The sequence below is a fragment of the Pipra filicauda genome, unplaced genomic scaffold (genome assembly GCF_003945595.2).
Source record: "Pipra filicauda isolate LSUMZ 115617 unplaced genomic scaffold, ASM394559v2 scaffold109_size3271384_pilon, whole genome shotgun sequence".
Lineage (NCBI taxonomy): Eukaryota > Metazoa > Chordata > Aves > Passeriformes > Pipridae > Pipra > Pipra filicauda.
The window spans coordinates 388,308-412,089 of record NW_024103540.1 but is presented as its reverse complement, the minus strand read 5'-3'; the positions used below and the strand labels follow the sequence as shown (position 1 = coordinate 412,089).

The following is a 23,782-nucleotide window of genomic DNA, read 5'->3' as shown; positions in this document are numbered from 1 at the left end:
ATTGAAATTGCTGTGTTTGTGTGGGTAGCTGGACAAGAGTATTGTAGTATTTCAGATTTTCTTTTACAGAATTCTGTATTTTTATGGTTCTTATAGGCAGAAAACCCCACTTTTATTTTTAAGCTATCCATTTATTTTACCAGTCCTATGTATTAGTCAGACAGTGTATTATCCATTTTTTGAAAGCAGACTCATGTAAAGAAAATATCCAGACAGGACAGCCATGGAGACATTTGGACATTTGGAAACTTTGTTTCGGTTTGGTGAAATCAGGTAATTCTTTGGCTAGAGAGAAGTGAACAGCAAAAGAAATTTCCGAGGTTTGAGGGTTTTTTTCTAGATAGCAAACAGTTGAACCCCATAGCTGTGATTTCCAGGTGTAAGAAGACACCAAAAATTGGCCAGAAACATCTTGAAAGCAGGCTAGCTTTCTACTATTTCTTCTATTTCTTGTCAGAGGACTTTTTGACTTTTTTTTTTTTTTTTTTTTTTTTTGGATGGAGGAGAAGCACATAGAGCTGGGGTAATGTCACCTCCTCTGTTCTCTGTGTCTGAGGATGAAAATTACAGAGAAAACCAAGCTTTGTGGATTTTTGCCAGGTTTAACTGAGGGCTGCATCACCTTCTCAGTTTCACCACTCTAAAGCCAGAATAATTTTGTGTTTTCTTTCTAACAGACATGAGTCTGGTCCCCTCTGCACCAAATCAGGCAGAAGCCTAGTGCTGCTGATACAGTCCCAGGGTAAAGTGTATGTAAGGTATATTGTGTGTCAGGGTCTAAAATCAGGAGCCACAGTCCCCAGAATCATTGTGATAAAAATGTTGGATTCATTTTGCTTGCCTTCTCATTTCTGACTCTCTGGATTATGCTTTGAGGCTTGCATCCAAACCCAAAAGGGATTGAAACTTATTGGGGGGGAGTGGCTTGGGATTGGGAGCGAACTTGCTCTCCTATGACTTGAAAGCAGTTACTGAAGAGATCTGAATAGTCCTATTCATTGAAAAGATGCTGTCAGCCTATCAACTAGTAAAACCATAGAGAGCAAATACTGGTGCTGGGTCTGGAAAACCCAGATCACTCCGTGGTGCATTTCCACTTGCCCTTCTGCAGGCACAGACACCTGTTTTGTGAGAAATATAGGTTTTCCCAAAAAAGCCCTGAGGTGCACCTGTGCATTGGGGTGAGGTAATGGTAGACAGACACAGGTTTCAACTGAGAAAAGGAGTGGCAAAGAAATATGTGTGTGTTTTCAGGACCCACCCAGAAATGCTGAGGGGGCAAGGTTAAGAGTGGGATGGCAATTTGGGGTGGGAGGCAGGAGAATTTGTGTGAGTGCCTGAAGCCATTTCCCTCCTCCCAGGAATTTCTCACTGCTTGAGACTGCAGCTGAGAAAATCACAGCTTTGACTAGAACTTGCAGATTTCTCTTCCATTGGAAATTGTACTGGATGATCAGGCATTATAGGTACTAGATACTATAGTGTGGTAGAGCTGGAGATAAAACTGCCAGTTATTTTTTGGTGACTCTTTTTCTCCCAATAGATATGTTCTGTCTTTGAAGTTTTTGTTATTAAATAAGTTTGGGGGAGCTTTTTTTTCCAGCTTGGCAAAAAAAAAAAAAATTGTTGCCTTAGAACATGTTGATCGTTCTTTCTGATTTTTTTTTTTTTTATATTTTTAATTATCACATTTCACTGAAGAAAAAGCAAACAAATTGCATTTCCAGAGTCTTGACAGCTAGTGCCTCTGAGCCTCTGGTGCTGCTAATGACCAGTGCTGATCCAGCCTGTTAGGAGTCCAGCCACAAAAACGAGACTCCTTTGCGCTTGGCAAAATGTAGTTTAAGGGAAGAAAATTTAAGGGTTTAGTCCCACATCCTGAAAAATAGACATACAGGGTCAGGACATGGCTTCCTCCTTGTCATGCAATAATGTAGGGTCAGCCACGCGGTTGGCTCTTAGGCTTTTGTGAAACCTGTGTCTCAACTGAAGCTGGGCTTGCCCAGGAGCTGCTGGGAGAGCCAAACCTGCTGTGCTGACTGGGGGTGCCCATATGAAGTCTCTGGGTCACCCTGCGCTGCAGCTGAGCAGAGGACCCAAAAGAGCAACTGGCTCACTGACTGTGAGCCATTCAAGGAGCAGCCATTCCCTTTGGCTGTTCTTGGCAGTGGTGTAAATAATTCACGGGGTTGGGAGGCTTGGGTACTCCTACAGTAGTGCTTTCCATGCCCTGGTTGGTCCACAACTGCCTTTCCAGGAGCTCTTCGTGAGCTGCAACGCCTTTGCGTTGTGTGGCATCATCTTTGGGAACATGCAGTTGGGAGAGGATGTAAACAAGAGGAACTGCTGGCATTTAGGGGCAAACTTAACCTTGCAGTTTTCCAGTGCAGGAAAGGAGATGGGAAGAAAATGAAGGGGGTTCAAAACCTTTGAATCTGGGCTGCCCAATGCATTGACAGTGAGTGCAATGCATGTGCGGGAGTTGCTGGTGGGTGTCAAAGAAGCAGGGTGTCTTCTGGAAGAGTATATGGGATACGTGAGTTTCCCATGCCTCCAGAGCTTCAGGAGGGGGAGTGGACTGAGCCTTAGGTGACTTAATGAGTGTGCAGAGTGAAGAGCAGGAAAGAATGTAAAGAAAAGAGGAATCATGCAAGAGAAGAGGCAGGTGGCTGTATGGCAGGGGGGTTTTCCTCCTCTCATCTCTTTGACGTGATTCCCACTTGTCCTAGAAAAGCATATGAGGCACAGTTGATAGGAAAAGTAGAGACCAAAGGAGTATATTTTAAAAGACTAATCTTGACATCAGGAGGGGAGAGTAAAATCAAATGGGACTTTTTTTTTTTTTTTTTTTGTGAATAAAAATATTTCTGGCTAGCTGAAATATTTTGAAAAGGTGGATCCCAGACTTCCCTTTGTTGTCCCCATTTAGCTACACAACACAAGCCTGCAAATAAATTCAATTCTTCCTTTTGATTTCCCTGCATCCTTTTTTTTGTGCCTCTCCCCCATTGTCTTCGGAGTCAGCTGCAGCGCTCGCCCATAGCTTCACTGACCCCATCGGAGCCTAAAGAGTTTCCCACCCACTCACCCCAGGCAATAAAGCTTTCTTTACGTGTGGGGCTTATGACTCCCAGCTCAGTAGCATCTGGAGCCCTGGAATATTTTAAAGAGTTATCTAAATGTTCATCACTAGAGGAAACTCATCAAAGTTGCTCTTGGGCCTTTCTGTTCAAAGGGGGAAGGCACTATCAGGATGTAAGGGGTAGTTTTGCTGGTAGGCTGGGGAGATACAATAACCTCACTGTGAAGGCGGGGTCCACTTCATGGGGCTTGTAGCATCCAGTGACATGCCTGAGAACAAGTTTTTTAGCCACAACTGGAGGAAGCGGGGAATATTCATGGAGTGTCAGATAATCCACTGTGACATATGATCCAAAAACATAAGGCTGACGAATATTCCTGGCACTGTGTGCTGGTGCTGAGAGCAGATTATGCGTTTTTAAATGTTTGATGTTCTTTCAACAGTTAAAAGCCATTTTGGGCAACAGATAGCTCTGAAGATAGTTTAAATAATAATAATTTTTTTACCACTGGGGCTTATCAGTGCTTCGTTTTAAGAAGCAGTATCACAGAAGGCAGAGGGCTCTCTAAGGACCTAGTTCTGATCTCACTTACCCCTATTTATATCTGGAGTCACTCGGCTGAAGCAAATGGAATTTACTCCTGCGTTAAGCAAGTGTAACAGAGAGCAGAATACAACAGGCTCCTCTGTTTGGTGTTTTCTGTACATCTTTCTGACAAACTACTTTCACAGTTCATGCCATTTCCGTGGCAAAGGGAAACCAGAGCATTTGGGTTTTAGAGCACGGATGGGCACAACCTCCATGCAAGACCTGGCAGCTGGGTCAAGGAAGAGCACCTAGGCATGAGTCTGAGGGCTCCAGTATGGGAATAATGCCTGCTCAAGTAAGAAGTCCCACCAAACTCCATGGGGACTTAAGGACTGCACTTATAACAGTTTGTAGAACCAAAATTTATATGGATGAATTTTAAAAACCCCTGTTATTATTTTCAAAATATGTGTGGGCGTATAGTGAAACCAACATGTACCGGGATGTGAAACACTGATGCTAATAAACCATAACCATCCAGCCCTAGGTTTCTATTTACCATCTTTCCAGGCCTGCGTATGTTTTTAGAACCAGGATCTGTATGAATGAATTTTAAAAACCCTTATTATTATTATTGTTGTTGTTGTTGTTATCATTTAAATGAAACACACACAGTGGTAGGAGACACTGATACTAATAACCCATAGCCAACCAGACCTAGATTTGTATTTACTCTTTCCAGTCCTGTGTATGTATTACAAGTGATGTGGCTCTGCAGAGCTCTCTCCATCCAAGCATTTCCCCCTCTCAGGCAATTGCATTTCCCACTAAATGCTGTGCTCGGCTTTTCCTGCCCTGCTGGCAGTGCAAATGTGCCAATCTCATTCTCAAGCCATGGTTCCTGTTGTGGGATCAAATGTTAGGATTTTAAAAGCTAAAGTTTGATGTGGATGAACAACTGCCTATAAAACGCATTAAGCTCTTACCCTGTAATGTATTTAATTTCACACTGACTGATGGTATTGCCCCTGAATGGATTACGGCAGGGGGCTGCCATTGTCCTACTAAACCACACTGGTTAAATAATACTTTGGAGCCTAAAGCTGCTCTGGGAGCATTTCATATTGGCTAACATGTGAAATGAATACCTAGCTTTCCTGTGAGCGCTTTGGGTTGGTTTAGAAAAAAAATAAAATTAAAAAAAAATAACTACATGTTGAATTGGTTCACAGTGCAGGAAAATTTTGCACAGTTGTAGGATGGTGCCTTTCCCTCTGTGAAACGCAGACCTGCAGCTATAAAGAGCCGTGGTTCAGAGAGGTGCAGGTGCTTCCCTTGGGTCAGCAGGCTGGAAAGTCTCCTGCAGCAGAGTAGGAGCACATCACTGCTCAGGAGAGGTCTCCCTAAGCTCATTCCTCAAGGGTGTTTGGTGCTTGCAGTGTATTTATTCAAACAGTGTCTCCTTGACACTAGTGCCCAAAGGGTCAGAGACTGGAGTACTGCTTTGAGCTCAAGTATGTTAATGTCTCTGTATCATAGTTGAGAGCTATCAGCTTCCTTACTGAATTTTTATTTAGTTGTTTTTAGCTTCAAAAGGTTTTCTCTGCTAAGTAATTCCTGCCTAGTCTGCCTTCTCTGTCCCTCTGAGATAAATCAAGAGTTGCTCCAATGGAGTTACACCTTCTGTATGCAAATTCAGGCTCCTGGACTGCACCAATTGGTAATGCGTGTTCTTCCCTGAATTGTACCATTTTGGGAAAGCCTGTGGTTGACTCTATGAGCAAATGCCTGCCTGTTTCACCCTGCTCCCCATTATGCAAGCCAACCTTGAATCAAGGAGTATTATTTCTCAAGTCCATGCAGTTGCAAGCAAATTCCACTCCCTGCTAGGTCATTTAAAAAGTATGTGCTTTAGCTGCATAAATAAATAAATATGTATATATATAAATATATATATATAAGGATAGAGATCTGTAGCATCCACAAGTATCACTCACGAATGTGTAGCTGGGGATGCAACCATCTGCAGTGTGCTGAAACACAAGCCCTTAGCAACTTTGCTTATTGCATTAATTAGGAAAAATTAAAAGATCTTTTCTTTCTTTAAAAAGAGAAAGAACTGTGATAAGAAAAGACTAAGGAGGTGGGGGTTTTGTGGGGTTTTTTTTGTTGTTGTTGCTGTCCCCCGTTTCCCCTCCCCAGACTTCAGCAGAGCCAGGAAAGAATGCTGGAAGTCATCAGAGGCATGGCTGGGATAGAGAGTGTTAATTCTTCCATATCTAAGCCTCTTTGTCGAAATTCCCTTTGTCTCTTGCCCCAGGTCATTAAACACTAATCCCATCACTCTTCCTAATCCGCTGCAGTGGAGCCAGAGTTCAGTTTCCGAAACTGTCTTTGTTGCTTTCCTAATAGACAGCTTGCTCTGGATTTCGGTTGGTTCGGTCACATTTAGGGCTTTCCAGCACAGTTCTTTAATGAAGTGCCATTAATGAAACTTTTCCTCCTTCATGCAGTGTGCACGGGCATCAATTGGTTTAGTGTTAAGTAGGGTAAGGTGCCTAGTCATCTTAGCAGCCTTTGCAAAATATGACTGTCAAAGGCAAAACCTAGGAAACAAGACCATTGAAGAATATAGCCAGTGAAGTACTCATTTAATTACTAAGGATTTACAAAAGAAAATCTGTTCTTTGTGGCTTACAAAAGAAAACAAGCTCAGAAGAGATAGTAAAAGGTTTGGAACCTATTCCCTTTTCTCCCTCCCCCTCTTCCCAACAAATCCTGGAAGAGGAAATGTGGCTGAGCAAAGGCATCAAAGCCTATTGTGAACTCTTTCCAACCTGCTGCAGGAAAACTAACTTTCTAAGTGGGAGGTGTTCAACTTGCTGCTAAAATAAACTTTGAGACCTCTCCTGTCAGGAGATGTGGCCGCATTATCCAAATCAATTCTTCTACAGCAGGAAGTTGAGCATTGTGCTGAAAATAAAAGCTTCTTCATAACAAAAATGTTTCTGATAAAGGGAGATGGTTTGTACAGTTGTGTTTTGCTGCATGGATTTCATCTGGTGTGGTGGGTGTTTTCGAGGGAGTATTTCCTAACCAGAAAATAAATGGCAAAACTTTGCCTTTCTTATGACAGTGATGCTGAAAACCACCCATATTCAGTTCATTTGCTACAAGTGTAAGAAGAGAAGCAAAATGCTCTTCAGGTAGAAACTCCTGAGAAAAGTTATATATGTCTGGAGTAGGCCTACCTCTAGTTTAGAACTGATGCCAGAATGATAGATTCTGTACATAGGTTTAAGTATAACCATTACATTTTTGGAAAGCTTTCTTCTGCAGCCAGGTACAGGAGTTTCTGAGTTAATGGGAGCATCTTTCCACTAAGTCTTGAGATTTGGGTTTGAAACAACTTCCATGTTCTCAGTGGGATGGAAAGTTAAGAAAAATAAAGACTAAGGGCGTAGGAAAATTATGGAAGCTGGCAAATCTGCCAGCTGTATATATTCTCCTTGGTAGGTGTTAACATTTTTTCCTGTGATATGAACTATCTAATTACCAGCAAACTTGTGATATGAAATAAACCACATCTTATTGTACAGCACGCTTTCCATGCATCCTGTTTTACAATGTTCATATGATGTATAAATGAGATCCAGGTTTGATTATTAAACAATTTAATTGCTCTGGCAAAGTTGATATTAAAGTGCCCTGGAACAGAGTGCTCCAAAGGAGGATATTCCTTTAAAGGCTCTTTTAACAACTGGCGGGGCTGTGTTTGGTTTGTCTGAATCTTAGTTTTCTCTCTCTTTTCTTTCTTTTTCTTTCTTTTTCTTTCTTTTTCTTCTTTTTCTTCTTTTTCTTCTTTTTCTTCTTTTTCTTTTTCTTTTTCTTTTTCTTTTTCTTTTTCTTTTTCTTTTTCTTTTTCTTTTTCTTCTTTTTCTTTTTCTTTTTCTTTCTTATTTCCTTTTCTCTTCACTTTTTCTTTTTCTTTTCTTTTCTCTTCTTTTTTCCTGTTCTCTTTTTTTCTTCTTTTCTTCTTTTTTTTCTTCCTTTCTTCTTCTTCTTCTTCTTTTTCTTTTTCCCCTAATATATATATATATATATATATATATATATATATATATATCTCAGTTTGTTTGGGAGTTGTTTGCTTTTGTGTTTATGCTCTTGTATTCTTGGATTTTGTTCTATTTTGTTGCCAAAATGTTCTTGCAGGTGGCACCCTAACTGGATCTTCTTCAAACATTTTGATGCAATTATGTTACCTCTGGTTGTAAGCCAGCTTAATAACTTGCTTTACTAAAAAAATCTCTCAAATCCCCAGGGAAAATAATCAGATCCATTTACAAAGTGAATAAATCACAACAAAGTGATTCATCTGCAAATGAAACCACAACGTTCTCTGTAGATAAAGAAAAACAACGGCATTTTGCCACTTCATCGGGGTTTCTTCCCCCCTCTCAAATTCCAATGTGCATCTACTGTTGGCAATAAAAGTTACACTTGCATGTTGTTAAAAGTCATTCATATGCTTCAGCAATTCAACTTTCCCTGTAATTGACTTGCCAAGTCTCTTACTTCAGGGAGTTGGAACAACTTTTACATGTGATGAGGAAAAATTTCCTGTACAAGTCACTTTAATAATAATAATAATCCAGAATATATCCTGGTGCTGTTTATAAGCGACTCTGGAGCAGCACAACCTACAGCAGCATCACCAGCTGACTACCAGCTGTCTGCTGGTCTCTGACCCTTTAAACTTAGTCCTCACTCAAGCTGATCTGCTAATGGTGAATTAGCTCCCCATGGCTACATCCTGGCAGAGCTTTGCATTTAATCCTTTCTTTCCTTTCCATTTCCCAACTACGGGTTCTTTTTCCCCAATAGTCTTCTCTCTCTGCTTTCACCAAGTGCAGCTTAGATGTAAGAGGAGCGTTGGATGGGTCCATGCAACTTCTGGGGAATGTCTTCTGCAGGGCATGTCCCCTAACGACTTGATAATCATTTAGAAAAGCATGTTGAGGATGGACATCAAAACACAAAGTACTGGTTAATGGTGATGTAGCTTTCTCTAAATCAGCCGTGTTAGTAAATGTAACAAACACTGGTTTAACTAGTTATGGATGTCGAAGTTAAGGCTGGATGCCAGTCATCAACATAGGCTGGTAAGGAGCAGGTTTGGCTTGTGTGGCTGCCACTTTGGGACCAGTTTCATGCCCACTTGCATGAGTGGCAGAATCCCCTTGGATTCTGCCCAACTGAGCCAGGCAATCAGCTCCGGGGGGGTAACAAACAAATCTCATTATTGATTAATATCGAGTTGTTGATACAGCCATGAATGAAACATCTGTTCACTTCCTTGGCTGGGGTTGATTTTCCCTCCCTGCTATCCATAGGAGCCCATGCAGGGCTCCATGCGTGTGGAATTTTCTCATGAAGCCCTTCAACAAAAGGACATGAAGAATTTCCTTTCCTTTGCTAGCTCTGGCATTCAGACAGAAAGAGAACCCCTGGAAAACGTAAAAGCTTTTGTAAAAACATGAAAAAAGCATTTAAAACCTTTTCAAAGGAAGAAAACATCAATGTAAAGCCTCCCATAGTTGTCTGCCAGTGCGGTCTCTCTTGATTTGAAGAGATTTTGTTAACTTGCAGGGGAGGGAGGCAGAATTGAGGGTTTTGTTTGGTTTTATTGTTGGTTTTATTGTTCTGCTGGTTTGTTTTGAGTTCCATGATATCTTCCTTTTTATCAACATATGCATAAACTGTGATTATACTTGAGCATTTACTTAGCCCTTCAGAAGCATCACTATTCAACATAAAAATACTTGCGTGTGTTGCTTTGGCCAATAAATTTCTTTGATGCATGGCAGGAGTTTTCACTTTCATGCTAAGTAGCGATCTTCAGTGAAAGATTTCAGTGATGAGTTTGCATGGTTACATCAACTCATCAAGGCAGGAACCAAGCCAGTACCTTCTGGATGTCCCCTTTCCCACTCTGCCCCACAGATCCCCTTTGGCTTTCCAGGCACTGTTATTGATGGGCAAAGTCAAAGCGTCTCACAAAGGAGCCACAAAGCTGATGGCCTCCAAAGAGAGCTTCAGACGAAGGAAAGAGAGATAGGGAACGGAGCGGTGAAGGAGGAGAGCTGGGAGAGACTTCTCTAACCAGAAACAGTGGGAAGGTACAGAAATGCGTAGGAAGGATATGCAGCTTTCCACCATTTGTGTGCTTATGCTTAGAAACTTGGCCTCTCTGATGGCCCTGTCCCCTGCCTCGCTAAAAATTCCAAAGCCTTGGGAGCCTTGAAAAAGAAACGTCCTCTGAAAACAGAGCCAATAGAAGAAAACCAGCTCCTCAGTTGACATCTTCCTAAGCAGCAGCACTAGAGCTGTGGGCATCCCTATGTTGTTTGCTTGGGAGGCTGAAAAGGAACAAGAAGGGTAGTTTTATTGCAAAAAAGAGAGAAAACTGTTCAAATCCAAATATGCTGGAGCACTCAAAATGCACTCAGGGTCTCCTGTTTCTTTCTCTCATTCTATCTTCTCACTGAGTAAGTATCTTGGTGAGAATTTTCATGAGAAAACTCAAACCAAGCTCTTTTTAGCACTTGTTGAGGAGAGAGGAGAATTGGAGATTAATAAATTTATCAAAGCTATGTGTCATCTTATCACAGTCTTCTTCCCCCTCTGTTCTTGTCATCTTTCCTTCGTAGCAAAATCCTTCTTGCCTCCAACCAAACCCTGAAAATACGCTCCAGTGCCCATCCAGCAACACTAGGCTCTAGGTCTGAGGAGTTTCTGTTTGCGGGAAGGTCCCAGAGGGATCTACCCAGGTCTAACTTGGAGAAGCAAGTATTGGTGGCTTTGTCCAAGAGGATGAGGTAGGGAAGGAAGGACACATGATTTTCTGAGCACCCTTCTATTGGTGTCAGAGTCCAGCAATGCAAGGAGTTGGGTTTCCTGGTGAAAGTCCTCCTTGTCCTCCCAAGTATATAGTTTTACCTACAGAAACTCCCACTTGTTAACAAACTTCTCCATGCAAAAATGTTAATAAAGATATATAGGTGAAATTCATTGGTCTCCATTTCAGAACAAGTCATATTCCATGACCTAATGGCTTTGGATGTCTGTTAAAAATTCCAAATTTAAAATTGCCCTGTGAAAAGAAGTGCCAAAGTCTAAAATTATCCTACAAGAAAGGCTCATACAAAGATTTCTCTTTCAGTGGGGTTTGCACATCAAGTTTCTGCTGCTCAAAGGATTCTCAGTGCCATTTGTCAGCTTTGGTTATGGAAATATTACCCTCTTGCCTGGATTTTATTTTGTGTTTGTTTCCCCTTCTCCCTTCTAGCTGTCTACAGCATTACTCTCAAAAAGTACTAATTACCCATATACACCCTGATGGAGAAACAGCAGCAATACCACAGCCCTGCTGCCAGTGGAGCAGGGGCAAGGGCTGGCTGCACCCACGTGAGTGGAGCTTTCCAAGAGAAACACTCAGACAACACAGCTCCTGAGCGCCTCAGCCATAAATCTCCTCTGAGATTCCTGCCTGCTTTATAGACTCTGCCATTTTCTCTCAGACAATTCAGAGCCTGCCCTATTGCCTCTTGCGGAGGCTGAAAGAGCACGGCTTGCTTTGGAGAGAAGAAGATTTAAGTTTTCTGTAATATTGGGATAAAATTACCAGAAAAAAATTGATAGGATGTGATTCTTATAAGGTAGCAAGAGAGTGGTGACAGCCTTCTGCTATCTGCAAGGTTAGTAGAAAGTAGAGGGCAATAAGGTTTTAGTCGATGGCTGTTAAGGGAAGGAGTAGAAATAATCAGCTTAATATGCAGTAAAGGAGATTTAGATGAGATATTAGAGAACTTCCTCATACCAAAACAGTTAAGCGTTGGAGCAGAATATTCAGTAACTATGTGGAATCACCACTGTAGGAGACACATCTGTAAAGGTTGGGTTTAAGGAAACATAATCCTGTCTCCAACAGATGTTGTGGATGATTCCTCAGGGGCAACGCTCATCTCAATTTCATATGGTTCACTACAGAGAGCTTTCCCACTATAAAGAGGCTAATATCTGGTTCCTAGGTTCAAAAGAGAACATAAGAAAAGCCATACAGGTTCAAAACTAAATATCTAACTCAGTGTCTCATCTGCCATGGGGACCCACAGCAGCTGAAAGGAATGTAAGAGCAAGAGCATCACACAGAGGTACTTCCCCCAAATTATGTCCCATTCTGTAAATTTTGAAATTCAGGGATGTGACTTCTCTAGCCAGAGGTGTTATCTTTTTAAGGTCAGTCTAAACAGCTCATCTCTTTTGTTCGTGTCTGTCAGATTTTCACCTTAGTTTTTTGACTCAGGAAAAAGAAAGTGGTCAGGAGACTATGAAAGAGGCAAGAATATAACAGGAGGGAAAAAAAGAAAACTAGGCAAAGAGTGAAAGAGTGGAGCAGAAGGGAAGGGAAAGGAGGAAAGTGAGAAGAGAAAGCAAGGAATGAACACGAAGAGGAAAGAGTGTGAATACCTTGCCACTAAGGAAAGCAGGGAAACAGATGGTAGCATTAGGTGTGACATCAAAGACTAAGTGCAAGCCAAATCAAATATGATGACTGTGACACTGTTACTCTCCACACCTTAAATGCTATGTTTGGGATCCGAATCAATGCTCACACATTAGTGTATTTGCCAGCCACAGAGTGAAACATCTGGACAGCAAAGCCCCTCCTATTGCTAGTCCTCTGCTTCCCCTGAGGACCCAGTCCTTCCTTGGGGCTTGAGGGACTGAGAGTGGGATGCTCTACTCAGGTGCTGGGGAGAAGGTGGATCTGGTGCCAAAAGTACTCCAGTGCTGATGGAAATGGCACCTAGAGAACCTAAAACAGTGGAGAAGTGGTGAAGGTCCACTACATCCAGGTTTATGTTGAAAAACTAATGTACTGGTGTCTCGTGAACTTCTCTATTCATGGCTGACTTAGCTGGGAAGGAGCTGATGCCTTGGGTGAAGGAGCATCTGAAACCAAATTGCTGTCAGAAGTTTCTTTGATTTGTAGTATCTTTGGTGTGAAAAGGCTGATTTATTGAGTGTGGTTACAAGAGGGGGGAGTATTGAGAGACAGTTCTAATGAGTCTTGGTTTTTACTTCATTTTTCACAAAGATGTCTGGCATTCCTGGGTTTACCCTGTCCTGACAGTAACATATTTGAAACAAAAAAATTTCTGTTGTGTGAAAAGCACTTTTTCACGATCAGTGATTTGTGATGAGGAATGCAGCAGAGGGCCACGGGTCCCAAACCACCCCTTTTTTCTGTTCTCCTCGACTTCTGACAGGCTCCGGTACCCCTGAACCCTGTCATTGACTTTGCACGTGTTCTCGTTGGGAGGTTTATGGATGGTTAATTATCTGAATTAAATTACTGCCTGTGACTGTAATCCTGGAGATTTCTGTTCTGTGGTCAAGTATAACCAGTGTTACACTGAAGCTTGCAGCTTTGCACTATTAGTTGAACTTTGCTGTTGTCATTTTTGCTGCGTGTCTGGATTTGTCTACCTAAGCCTGAGAGTGGGAGAGGCTTTCAGATTTCATTCAGTCATCATGAGGCAGCACTACTCATGTTCAAGCTGGTAGACATCACCAGTGACAATCTGCACTAAAAGGAAATCTGTAACTAAGCTGTCACTTTGGTTAAAATATCTGTCTTTAAGAAAAAAAAAAAAAAAAAGAAAAAGGGATCCCTCTGTGTCAGGAGAGGATGGGGAAGCTAAGAGAGTCACACAGTGGTGGTATATAACATCCAGAAATTACATTAATAACGGTACTTCCACTATCCCATCTTTTTCCGATTTTGTGAATGTCACATATGGAACAGCATCATGTGGTTGCTAATTATGACTACCAAAGTGCAATTTGTAATAAGGCTAGCAGATGTTTGCAGTGCTAAATATAAAAGTCAGATCAAACCCAGCTCTTTTTGCCCAGTGCCTATCCAGTCCAGATCACGTAGGGTGTGTGAATTATTTTTTAAATTAGTTATTCTCTTTAAATTCCCTCTTGCCCACCTCTTAATGTCTACATTTCTGATGTGGTCTGTAAGATCAGTGTGGAGAAAATTATAATATTACATTTGTTCATAATTGGGTTCTCATTTTCTTTCCATCAAGCAAAGAGAAATTCTGCCACTGATTGCAGCAAGACAGGACCAGCCCTTCTGTTTTGCTTTCATAAGGATTTTAAAGGCCATGTGAAAATAAGAAAAGTTTGTGTTGACCAAAATGTCTGTGATGAACTAAAAGACAGTCATTTGCACTCATGTGAGAAGAGCTCTGTTAAAAGCCATCAATCCCACTTGTGACAGCGTATTGACACTTGCTGGTCTTTAGGATTCATTTCTTAAAATGCTAATGCAGACGAGTTCCTGTCTGTTGTGGGAAAATATGGGGGAACTTTGTTAAATGAGACACTCAAGTGCAAATAAATGTTTCCTGTAAGAAAGCATTTGGCTCAAATCTTTCCTTTTTTTTTCCTTTTTTTTTATCTCCTAAATTGTTTCCCCATGTCCTTAGTGACACCCTTAGAAAAAAAAGCCTTAAAATTATCATCATCAAAAATAAAAGTCAACTGTGCACATGCCAGAGATAATTGGAGATTTATAATACATTCTATATAACTTGTGAGCACTGAAATAATATACGTGAGTGATGGGCTGAAACTTCATGGAATGAAGGATGCCTTTCCTGGATAATTTACATCTTGGGGGGTAGTATCTTAAAATCAGAGGTCCTGTCTTCACTCCGTGCACATTAAAAACCACATGGTGCCTTTCATAAGAGCCTGGGTTTGCCCCAGCCATCTCAGCTAAATTTTTTTCCCTGCTCTTTAGTCTTGCAGCCTGTGCTGTGCTCAGACCATCTGGTCACCATTCTGCACCCTGGCCATGGCTGCTTTTAATGGTGAAATGATTTCTGTCTGTATACAGTTGGTAGAGTGTTTTGCATACTGCATATGCTCAAGGTATTACATATGAAAGGCATTATGTAAGATTACAGGGAAAGAAAAATACTCTCTTAAAAATTGTCAGTAATTGCCCAGAATGCTCTTGTGACACCATTTGATGGTGGAGGATCCTTAACCACTGCTCTGGAAGGGTCCAGTTTTTAATTTGGGTTTTAAATTTATCCACTGTGAAATTCTGTGATTTTTTGGTACCCTCTTTGTTGATGTCTCAGATGGCCATTCTAGAGGCCAGACCTGGATATCTCAAAATGTACAAAAGAGATGAGTTTTAGGACATGACCAGGCTTTCACACTCCACATGAGCATCACTCAGCATGTACCCCACATTTGCCCACATTTCCCCACTCCCAGCCTCGTGATCCTGGCTTGACACAGATGACCACAGTTCAATCACACACTGGTACACTGGAAGTCAATACAGCTGACAAGATGGGTTTTCACCGAACAAATTCGGCTCCTGGGCTTTTGGCTGTGATGTTAACGTATCCGTTCCAGTCCTGGTCCTCTCAGGCTGTAATCAAAGCCCTAAAGCTTTGTTTGGCTGCTTAACATGAGCATTAGGTGAGGCTTGGGATGACACAAACTTTCAGGGATTTCCACATCAGTGTTAGCGTTAAGCAAGGCTGGAGGTGACCCAAGGTTCTGGGAACATCCATACCATAGACCTACACAAACCTGTGTCCTGTGGGAGTGGGCACTGGGGATCCAACTAGTGCACTGCTGATGGCTTAGGCTGAACTTACTCTGTCTGAGTCTTGCCATGGTTTTAGGCACCTGCCAGTGTCTCCTCATCCTCATGCAACATAAATGCTGCTCTAAATAGGACGTACCACCAGTCATCCTTTACAGGCTTTCCTGTATCAAGGCTTGTGTTGTTGAAGGTGTTTGTTTCTTCATACAGTGTAAACATGCTGTAAGAGTGTTTCACATTCACCTGTGCAACCACACAACTCAGTTCTAAACACAACTGTAGCAATGCAGTGTGAGTGCAGGGCTGGGAAATTAAGCCCAAAAATACGACTGTTTCGGTGACGATTTGGCTTGAAAAAGCCAGGCTGCAGCAGTGGGACACGGAGCTCTGGGAGAGGATTTCTGGGCTTTTTTAGGCTCTGCTAAAGGGAAGCATGTTAGCACATCCCTGAAGGTGAGCGTGTGCCTGAGTGTTTTGCAGATCTGGGGTCTCATTTACTTAAATCCTGATTTTACCTTATTCCCTATTTTTGAGGCAAGGTTGTTTTAGAGGTGCCTCCCTCCCCTCTCACACGCACCTTTGGACTGAAAAAGAGAGTGTTCCATCAGCCTTGCAGGGTTTCAGAGTCACGCATCATTTCAGTCTGAAAATAAATCCCAAACGTGGTACACTGTTATTGAAGACAAGTTGAACTGTGCTTTCCATGCAGAAATGATGCTGCATTATATTTTCATCTTGGGCACAAAGCCAGCACTAACTACTCGTTAATATAATTATGACTGAAAATACTCTGGGGCTGGTCTGTGGGAGGCTCTTCAGTGGAGCTGGGCAAACTCCACCACTCAAAATCCTCTTTCTGTGCACATGAAGGGCTTAGGGATATGCACATTTAAGCATGCTTAGTCGGAATCAGGTTTTTAATATAACTACAGTAACTTTTAGATCTTTTTTTGACTACTGAATGGGGTAAAACGTGCTTTAAATTTATTAAAACCAAAAGGTGACTATGGGTTGTAAAGAAGGTCTTTCAACAGCTCCTACTGAAACACAAAGAAGCCATGCTGGAACCTCTCTTTTAAAATCTTTGTAGACATCACTGAGTAGTCCTGCCTTAAATAAAAAAAAAAAAAAATTAAATAATGGCACAATTTCACCCTGAATCTTTTGCTCCGTTGGTGAAAGTCACAAAGAAAAGTCCTAAAATTATACAATTATAATAATAAATCAATTCAGCATGTCATCTCTGCTTTTCTACATTAATAAATTAACCATGTAACATTGTTCAAAATTATGTCAGTTACGCATATAATAATCTTTTAAATTAATGAAGTGATGAAGCAGTTTGATGACACCCATGATTTACAGGGCTGCTTTTAGCTAATGTTAAAAGCCTTTCATTTAATAAATTGTCCCCTTGAGAAATTACCAAAAATTAATATTTTCTATGCTAAATGTTCCAAGGTTTACACTTTTTCACTATATTAGCAAATGGCAAGAGAGAAGCATTTTTCAAAATATATCTTCTTTTACATATATTTAATTGAAATTAATTAGTATATTACTTTAGAAGGAAATGATCACAGAGAAAGGTGTGGGATCATTTATGAGAGTTTCTTATGGTAATAAACCAGCATTTAAACAATGGAATTAATCATGTCCTTAAATTTTTTTATGATAGATCAGGAATCATTCCAAGCTTTTTGATTAAATAGAAGGACATTCCATACAGACTGGACTAAAAAAAAAAAAAAAATTCCAGCTATTCCACTGCAGTTAATATTTCCCTGGTTTCATTATGTCAGGATATGCGCATGCTGAGTATTTACTGATCTAAAAGCAGGATTCTGAGTGAGGTTCACAAGATATATTTTGCTTTGCTCTTCCTTGTGGTTGGCACCCTGATGTAATGTATGCACAAGGTTATGAATGCTTAATATTTCCCATTTTATGCACATCTTATCAGAAGCGAGCTTTAAAGCCACTTTCTCCTAGGGTTGGTTGGGATTCAAGGAACATAACGTGAAATGGTATAGTATGTCCTATTAAAGAGGTTAAAATGGAGGTTATAATTATGAAAGCTCAATAGATTTGAAAGCCAACACAGTGCCCCCTCACATGTGATACTATCTCTAGAAAGGGAAAGAGATATATAGGACTATAAAGGGAAGTCTGTAATTGATGTTCTCTGTACTTATTAGGATTTGTTTTAGTAACATCAGGGACTCGTTTTTGTACTACCTCTGAATAAATAATGTGCACAGTAGGTTGGGTCAATTCCTTTTCACTTTGAAATATTTTCAGCGGTTGCACTAAACCCAAGAATAATTCATTGGCTTTTTGTAAGGCAGCCGGATGTATTATGAAAAATAGGTGCGTTAACTGATTTATGGGGGGGTGGAGGGGGTGTCTGTAATAGGGGCCAGCATGAAAAAGAAGGGACTCTTGACCTTTGGGGTGATTGGAAAGAATTTTCCATCTCAATCAGTAGCATTTCTCAAAAAACAAACAGGATTGCAGAAAAAGACCTTGTTCCAGTGTTAGTATTTGAATGCTCCACGGGTGAAATCTGCCACATAGCAGAGCGCCCGATGGGACACCCACATATAATTACCCATGGACAGAGCTCTGCCTCCTGTAAGTAAACCACCATAATGAGCACAGCTCCTCAAATACATATTTGTTTTAAAAATAAGTGAAACAGAACCATCCCAAAAAAGCCTGAAAATTGATTCCAGTGCAGGCTTTGTTTGGCTCCTGCTTCTGGCACTGATTCCAGAGTTTAATATCTCCGGCAAGTTGCTGCCTTATCCCCCGTGCCAAGTTCCAGATCTCTCAAACTGCTCCGGCCCCACAAGTCACCCACTGTATGAGAGACATGGTGATGCTTAGCTAACATTTGTGTCCTTTAGTCCTTTGATATATCTGTGGGTGAAAAGACCCACAGAAGGACGAATTAATTTCTAATAGCAGTGATTAACAGATTAGTTGTGGGTTGTTCTGGTATTTCTATAGGTATCCCTGTGCAGCAACCTCTGAAACTTGTAAGGTTTTTTGCTTGGCAATTTGGTTAGTTTAGGGTTTGTTTGGTGAAAATATGTACTGGGGGGCTTTGGAGGTATGTAATGTGTAAAACTACGTATTACAGCTTTGGAGAGCCGCCTCTAGGGTCTCTCCTCTAGTGCTCCAACCCTTCCTTGGAAAAAGATCCAGGAAATCCTGTCTGTCTATCACCTTCCTCTTGCATTAACTAGGTAGTGAGGGACAGGGTTTTTTTTCTCAAGTACTTTTTAAGTGTGAAAGCCCCCCTTGAAATTCACTCTTCAGGAAGGGTCTAGTTCCATCTGGTCTTAAGAAACAGTGTCAGTTCTAGCAAAGTGAGAAGAATTTCTGTGGTGGTGGAAAACAATATTGCACACACTTCTGCATACAAAGTTAGTCCATCCAGAGACAAAGGGCCTGATCCTGTAAAAGTACGAGATCTGAGGATACTTAAGATAAATTCCACTAGTGATTTGTACTGACCAGGAGTCAAGACAGTGTTCTCTGAAAAATGTGAAGTATTTTGAGGATCATAGAATCGTCTTCTACTATGCTCTCAGTTTTGGGATACCATCTTGAAAGTGTTGCCAACTTTTGGGTATGTGCAAAAAGCATCTGTTAATATGAAGCGTAGTTTCCAAATAATTTAGCAAAGCAGAAATATCTGTGTATAGAAGTGTCACTCTCTGCCCCTGGGCAACCAAGACATCTGTAAATTCAAGGCGTGGACAAAAGTCATGGGGCCAAACTTGAGACCTTGTAGGGAAAGGGTTGCTTCAGCAGCTGCAAAGTGACCAACAGCCATTAGGTTTGATTTGAGCTCTCTAGACATTTGGCAAACTTTTGATTGTAGTGAAAAAATTAATGTGGGTGAGTCTAGTTTTTGCTGTGAAACTTGTGGATGATTCTAGAGATTATTAGTTTGGGGTGTTTGTTGACAGAACATCTCACCCTGATTTCTGCAAGAAAATGGACTTCAGCATCTTCCAAGCTGGAAAACTGGTGGGAATGATAATATGAGGGAATTAATGATACTTATTTGTTTAAAAGCAGAAATAGTGGTATTCATTTCTCCTTATTAATAGATATTTAGATTTTATCTATAAGAGAATATAATGAGTAATAACAACAAAAGCATAGAATAAGTCGCAGTCTCTGAGAAAAGCATGTCTGACCATCAGAACAAACAAGGAGTTTCTTAATTTGTGCTTCTGTTGGGATAGATAAGGATTGCATCATCCTGTGTAACATAACCTATCCAAATGCAGATAGGGCCAGGAAACCCATACATTTCTGCCAAGAGAGTTTCTGCTTAAATATCTTTATGGCAAGAAAGAATTCCATCTCACTCCTCAAGTCCTGGAACAAATTGAAGGGTTGGTCCCTAACAGTAATTTTTCAGATGAGGAAATGACCTCAAACTGCCTCAAGAGATTTGGCAGAGAAGGGTCGAGAGGATGCAGAAGAAAAGGAGGAGACCTTGAGAAGGACGGAGGGCTCCCTCCTCTACTGTTGTTTTGGGATGAAAGCTGTAGGGATGGAGAGGGAAGTTTCAGCATAAAAGACCTTAGCTGTTTGCACTTTCAGCTCATGTTCTTGATGATTTTGTAGCATCTGCTGCTGTGGGGTTTGCTGTAACTGCCTCTGTGTCCCTACCAGACATATCTTTAAGCTTTAAGTAGAAACTCGTCCCAGTCCACGTAAGGGTCTTTTGCACCTACAGTTTGGCTGAGGCTCAGTCCAAGATCTGTGAAGAGCATGCTCTGAGCCTTGCTCCAGACAAGTGTCAGCTGTGGGACAATGCTGTTGGGTCTTAATATTGGTAGGACAAAGGCTTCTATGCAAAGATAAGAATTACATGGGGGATGATTTCTAAGTAATTAAGTAGCAGATAAGCCTGCATCAGTGTTTACCGTATCCTATTGGCCACAGCAAGGTAGCATTACAGGAAGATCTGTTGTTTCCCTTGCTTAGTTGTCAATAATATCATCTACATACCCCTGTCTTCCAAAGTTGAAGTCACCCTTCATATTGTTTACCAACCAGAATAATTTTATTAACACCTTTTTTGCAAAAGCATCATCTTTTATTTAAAGTTGTCAGACTTGAGGGTTGAGGAGGGCGGTAGAAAAACTTACTAGGCCTTAAAGCTCTTTCTTGCAGAAGAGTGAGGTGAGGCATCCAAAGATCCAGGTTTTCAGGCCTTAAATATGGGATGTAAAGCACAGCTGTGTTAGCAAAGTGTTGTGTGCCAAGTCAAGCACCTTAATTGAAATTTAGGCCAATGCTGAGAATCTATAGGGAAGTTTTGCTTTAAGTGACTATCACATTTCTGTTACACATCTGTGAAGGGGATGGGAAGAAAAATTCCTGCCCACTGCTCGAAGTGCTAAGTATCCCCACTTTCCTGCTCCTCCATCATTTGCCCACTGCGTTTAATTACTTGACAAGGAAGGATGTGTGTGTTGGCACGTGCAAGATTTAGCTGGAGTGTCACACCAGGTGCAGATTTGCTAGGGGATGCAGGGGCTTTAGGCCTTTCCTAAGCAATCGCAGTCTGTCCTGGGGATAATGGTGTGACTGGATTTGTCCCCACATACTCTTATAATCAGTCCACCTGTCCTGTCAGGTCATGCTGCCCCTGTCCTGGGGCTAATCAGTCCCATGGAGCATCAGCCCTCTGCACAGGGTAGCATGCTGAAAAAGTTCACTTTACCAGTAAAATTGACTAAATCAAATAAATCTTTTAAAAGAGCAGCCAGTCTCACGAATGGTATGCCCAGCAGAGGTTGTTTGAATTAGCCAAGAAATAAAGTGATCAAAAATTAAACTAAATAACCAATTTATTAAAGAAGAATGAGCCAGGCAATATTTGAGCAAAAGCATCTCTTTCCACCTGCCAGGAGGTGGTAGAGTTGGTGCAAAGCCACAGTGGTCAGTGGATGAAGACAAGTCAGGAGGAAGAAGAGGAGGGCAGGAAAGCTCCAACTGACACAGCCTGCCCCCTCCTTCAGTTCCTTGATGTGCATCACATCCAAGTCCCGGATGAGAGAGGGGCAGGTACAGAAGATGACCTCAAAATCTGAAAGAATGTAGATCAGACAGCACATGAGTAACACAAGGAAGGCACAAATGTACCAGAGGGAAAAAGGCACCAGCTGCAAAAAAAATAAACTAAAAAATTTTTAAAAATTAAAAAAAATGAACTTGAAATCTGGCAATTTATTGGCTGACTGTGGAGCACAAGGTGATACCAAGCATGGTTTTTGCTTGCTGATGGGTACAGAGGAAAGGCTAGGGTATGGTCACGTTCAGACCGGGCTTGCATAGAGGAGAGAAATTCACAGAGCCTGACTCACCCCTGGTTCACGCTTTGCACGGTCTCTTCCAGCCTCTGCAGAGGAGATGCAAGAAGTGCCAGTTCACGTGGTTGTGCAATACACTGGAGGAGGCTGAGTTCCTCCCAGCAGCTGCCTGCAGTGGCAGCAAGGGTTTGCCGGGCATGAGGAAAGGTAAGACAGAAAAAGCCTCCCCTGGGTGAGGGCAAAAATAGAAGTCAAAAAGGTAGCGGAGGAGTCACTACTGATGCTCTGTGTGACAACTGTAAGGGCGAGTGGAGAGAATTGAGTTTGGAAGCAGCCACAATGCCCTGCAAAAGCATCTCCCATCATGTAAACATGATGATAGGAGCAAGTAACGCACTGTAATTGGAAACAATATTAACTATTCCAGAACCTCTTTGACCAAAAAGCATAAAATCTTTGCATTTTGGATAGAAACTCCTCCCCAGGAAATACATATTTTACATATCCAGACCTAATGCTGTTGATTCAGAAGTCAGCAGATAAAAAAGTTACTGTTCGTCGTGGGTGCTATTTGAGGGCATGCAGTTGCACACGAAGCTTTATGGAGCTGCAGAGGATGAAAAATACTATGTCTAGACTGCCAGCTCAGTGCCAAGCTGCTGTCTGATGCAGTGAAAATATAAAGGTATACCATGTCTTCTTCAGCTTTTAATACCTGGAAATGCCAGCAGACCTTGGCAGACCAAACTGCTGCGAAGGGGTCAGCGAGACATAATGAAACATCCATGAGGGAAGAAGCATCCTTGGCATTATACATGCATTTGCACAGGTTTGCAGGGCAGCCTGCTATTCCATATCTCAGGTTATGTTAGCTGTTTATAAATTATTCCCTAAGTTTTATCACACACGCATATTCATTTTTAATGCTTAAATACACATTAAGAATAATTTTCGCTAAAGGATGGTCCCTAATTCCATCAGGAGCAAAGCTAAGGAAATGATACATGCAAATTTGAGCAGGGGTTGGTACCATTAATCACTGGCTTGTCTTCCTGGAGGGAACTTGCCAGTCCTGGGTCTGTTGGAGCTTGCAGCCTGGATGGGAGCCTAAAGGCCTTGGATGAAACCCTACCTGCGTGCCAGAGGTCCTTAACACTCCAAACTTGCCACTCCCACACCCAAAGGAAAGCTCTCCAGCTCTTCTGCTTTCCCACAAAGACTAAATCTTTCAATTGCCTCCCACACAAACCAAGGGAAAGGATGGAGCAAAATGCATTTTAATGAGCATTTGAATAATCATCGGGATGAGCACTTTTCACTGACATAGCACCTTTTGTTCGAGCGATTTATAAACATCCATTAAGCCTGACAACTTCCCTGAAGGGTAATTATTCTTACTTTTTTTTTTTAGTCTTGGGAAGTGGAGAGCTGGGATTTGCTTGAGGATAGGGCAGGAAACTCATGGTGGGGCTGGAAATGGGAACCCCGCGTGTGGGATTTCCTTTCCCCCCTCCACAGGGTTTCCTCTTGGCTCTCTAATCACTGAGCGAGATCTTGATGACCAGATGCTCATAGATAACACAGCTCAAATATTGCTTCCTCTCTGCAAATTGCATGTTGGCTTGGTTCAAAGGCCAAATCCTATTCTGCCATCAGCCGGTGGCAAGGATCCCATCGAACATCAGTGAAAGGGAGGCCAAGCTGCAAGAGTTTGGAAAACAAAGCTAAATATGTGAAAACTTTTGCAACCGGACACAGTTGCAGAGTGCCATGTGGTTTAGAGCATTTTCTTTTGCTTGAGGAAACCTGGAAAGCTTTAAATGAAACTGTTTCTAAAAGGCACATCCAGGGAGCTTTATCCAAAACCACTGGCAAGGCATTTCCCTCCCAGACAGTGTGCACGTTCCAGGGTGCAATGACAATATTTCTTCTCTGACATCGCCAGTTAAAAGGATTTATTTTCAGTAAAATAGAGTACTTCAGTTGTGTGATGGGCAAAAAAAGGTACTATATAATTAAAAGTGGTATTAGACAGAAAAATGAGATGTTAGGCAGATAATTAGGGAACTATTATAATTAGAATGTGCTTTTAAATCCCTTAGTAGCTTCTATTATGA

The 23,782-nt window shown here is 41.5% G+C and overlaps 1 long non-coding RNA gene across 2 annotated transcripts in view; it reads right to left on the bottom strand.

Annotated features, from left to right (window-relative positions):
• Positions 1–23,782, bottom strand: part of LOC120323208 — a 38,229-nt gene that overhangs the window by 6,230 nt on the left and 8,217 nt on the right. The window contains exon 3 of one of the 2 annotated variants that reach the window (XR_005563449.1): positions 21,226–21,442. The exons of the other annotated variant lie outside the window; for it this stretch is intronic. This is a non-coding gene — a long non-coding RNA (uncharacterized LOC120323208). Of the gene's footprint in view, positions 1–21,225; positions 21,443–23,782 lie in introns of those variants that run through there. 2 annotated transcript variants of the gene reach the window in all.